We start from the raw sequence: 3,727 nt of genomic DNA on the forward strand, positions 1-3,727 counted from the left end.
GCTCTGTCTCTGCAAATCCCATATATGTCAATGGGATTTGCCAGCAGATGTCACTGTTTTCACTGTTTTGCCTGTTTTCATTGTAGCTCAAAAGGCTTCCAAACCCCAAAGGAAACTTCAGACCACAGAAAATCCACTGAATGTTCAAAGGTTTTTTGGGTGTAATTGAGGTCATAAAACCTAAAAGAAAAAAGAAAAACAAAAATAAATTAAAATTAATGTCATAAAACCTTTAATTGTGGATAGACATCCTGCTTCTATAGACATACATGGGGCATACATGCATTATGGCTTATGCCCCTGCCAATATGGCAGCTGCATTGACATTATTGCTTCTATCTACATGTATTATATACTGTATGATTCAGACTCGTCAAGTCCAGAAACATCCCACTTCCCCTTCGGGCATGTGACGCCAGACAGGATATGATGTCACTATTTGGTAGTTCTGTCTTGCTCTACAGACAGGATGTGATGTAATTTTGTAGTCCTGTCTGCTCCTATACTGGGATTATATAAACCAATTCATCGTTTTGTTTCTCATATTATTACTAACGATGCATCAGTAGCCTATAATAGCTGCTTCTTACTGTATATTCTGTTCATAATGTTATTTCGACAACACTTCTGGTTATAATATTTATATCATCAGAACACAGGTGGTCTTTGCTTTGCGTCCTAATTATGCATTCATCACCTGTTTGAAGACTTTTACAGGGTAAAGTTACAGTTGTGTTGTTAAGTTGCTATTTTATTTGACTGCCTAACTTACCTGCTACATTATATTTTGATTGCATACAATGACGTTGTTTGTTTTTTATATATATATGTTTTAACTGTACTTATTTTTATACCTTTCATAGCTTAGCTCTTTAGGCAATTTCTAGCCTTTAGATGGGAGCAAGATCACAAAAGTGCCTTAGAGTTTAGGTGCCATTTAAACATGTTTCTTTTGTGAACCATTGTTTTTATTTCAAACTTACAAAGATACATACTTTATATTGTTATTCTTCACCTGCTCCCCCTTGCTCCACCTAACCACCCGTGAATACAATGTTTAATCTAGCAGATATACATTTTGTTTATAGTGTTTTTAATGTTTTGTTAATAATAATTGTGCTATTTTGGCAACACTACATGTCAATAATATTCACATCATTTATAAATGTCAAATATGGCGGCTTGTCTCCACAAAATGGCATCTTATTTATTGAATCTAACAACATTAACTTAAACTGGCCATGAGGAGTCATTTTAGATGAGAATTGATCAGAGGAGATACAGCCTTTCAGTATCATATAACTAACCTTTTGCATTTCTTTTTTTTTTTACTTAACACCTACGACAGAATGACAGGAATTAAGTCAGTGTGATATAATACACTTACTTAAAATTGTATCTGACTCTGAAACGTTTTATAATTTAAACACTTCACTAACGTAAGAGCTATGTGATGAGTCGACTAATAAAGTGCACCAGTAGCCATGTAGTCAAACGTCCTCCCATTTCTATTTCAAATATCTTTTCTAAAATAGTCGTATTGTAAGTGAAAGTGAACCAGTGCTAATATGATTTTGTTACGTTATTACTACTAACTGTTCATATTGAGTGGAAGGCCTAATTCCTGCTCTGTCACGGGCCGGCACGTTAAAAAATAGCCGTCCTATACAAGCTCAAAACACATCACGTCTGTGAAGCGTTGTGAGCTTGTAGATCGGCTATTTCCGGTGTGTGTGTGTGTGTGTGTGTGTGTGTGTGTGTGTGTGTGTGTGTGTGTGTGTGTGTGATGCTGTCAAAGTATGAATCGAGCTGAAGAGAGAGGTATATACTCACAATGCCGCAGATCTCCTACCTGTCGTAATAATCAAATAATGTAATGTTCTTTTTTGCCAATGTGATGTGAATTATACCTTCAAACCTGCAGCAGCAATATTTAGTCACATGTCTTTCCATCAATGGCCGACTCACTACACGGTTGGAAACCCAATGTTGTAAATTCATTCATTTCATTTTCTTTTTTACGGCGAAATCAGGCGATCTGGGACAATCTTCTGTGGTTGCAGTTTTCAAAAGGCAGACCTTTTATTAAAATTCAGTTTCAGCTTCACCTATAGTAGGCCGTGTTGGGACCCTTCTGAACTTTGGGTTAAAAGTTCTACTCATAATATCCTGCAGTATTTTGTCACAGGCCAGAAATGTATATTATAAAAGTATATTACCAAAAAACGAAAATCTTGTGCTGCTGTTTTTGCTTGTAAAATGTGTTATATTGATTTTGGCAACACAAAATCTTTATATGTCATAAAATACATAGGCTACCTAACATCTGAAAACAAGTACTGCTGCCTTAGTTTACTTATATGTGAATCTAGAACGCTTCAACTAACGTTATTGGCACCCAGCACAATGAAACATACACGTAGTAAATGTTTCATACATTCAAAATTTCACAACCTACTGTGTAATGATAGGTAGAAAAGAAAAGCAGCGCACCTTGGCCCAAAATGGCTGATGGTCTATCAAAATGTTAGCACGCCCCTATAAATTGGAATAATGCAAAACATTTACAAGACTAAAAATAAATGCAATAAAGGTCAGAATTATTTCAACATATTGTATGCAACATTTATTAAAGTACCACAAACTGTCACAGCATCTGACATTTCAGCAATAGTCCTGGGCCTTACAGCTATTTCAATGCCAATCAATATTAAAGGGACAACATTTGGCCCGGATGTAGCCCAGGGCATGCTCTAATGATTATGCTAGGGCGCCCGAGCCTGTGACCTTCGTGGGTCGCCATGGCGGCCAAATCCAATATGGCTGCCACCTAAAACAGTTTTGTCTGTAACATTTGAACCAGATGAGCTACAAATGCTGTCTTTTTATTTAGTTATTTGACCATTACAAACATGTTGGAATATTATCATTACAACGGGGTGTGTCTGGTAGCCTAATTTGCATTTCCAAGATGGTGGCTATAGTGAAAACGAGTTATAACTTAACTTGTGACACTTTCCTTTGACACCCAGAGGTGTGTTTTGGGGGGCGCAAAAAAAAGAATCGTCATAGCACCTCCATTATCGGGGCCGATTCATACTCCTATTTTACCGCTGTTTCGGCGCTGTGGTGCCGAAATGATTTCGGCTCGTCAGAAAATTTCAGTATATAGCACCGAAGAGCCGACTTTAGGACGGTACCCGCCCTCCCCGAACCTCAAATGACGTCACATTGTAGGCTCTACTGCAGCGCAGAACCGACTTTTATTCGGCTCTAAAATAGGAGTATGAACCGGCCCTTAGTCAAGCTCCCTTATCGCACCCCCAGTAAAAAAATAAAATGTCTGGAGCCGCCGCTGGGTGGGTGGGGTGCGTGCAGTTAGGGGTCAAGTAGCCTGAGCTAACGTGTTAAGTTTCTGGTCTATATATAGGGGTGGGTCGCGGCTGAGATTTGCGCAAGCCCTGATTGGATCTCACCGATCTGTCCGTCAGCCCTGGCCACTCCTCTCCTAGCCTGGTTAATAAACCAGACTAATATCACACGGACTGCGGGATATTAGTCTGGGGAGGCTCAGCTTGGATTTCATTTCCAGGGCGGCGGGTTGAAACATTTTCTATTTGACGCAATTGGTCAGAGCTACTGTCAGTCAAAGGTCTCAAGCATTGAAAGTCACTGTACCAAAGCCCGCCCATATTGCATACCGTGTCCCGATTGGCCGCCCCATTTC

This window comes from Protomyctophum bolini (assembly GCF_963924005.1).
Source record: "Protomyctophum bolini genome assembly, chromosome: 7".
Lineage (NCBI taxonomy): Eukaryota > Metazoa > Chordata > Actinopteri > Myctophiformes > Myctophidae > Protomyctophum > Protomyctophum bolini.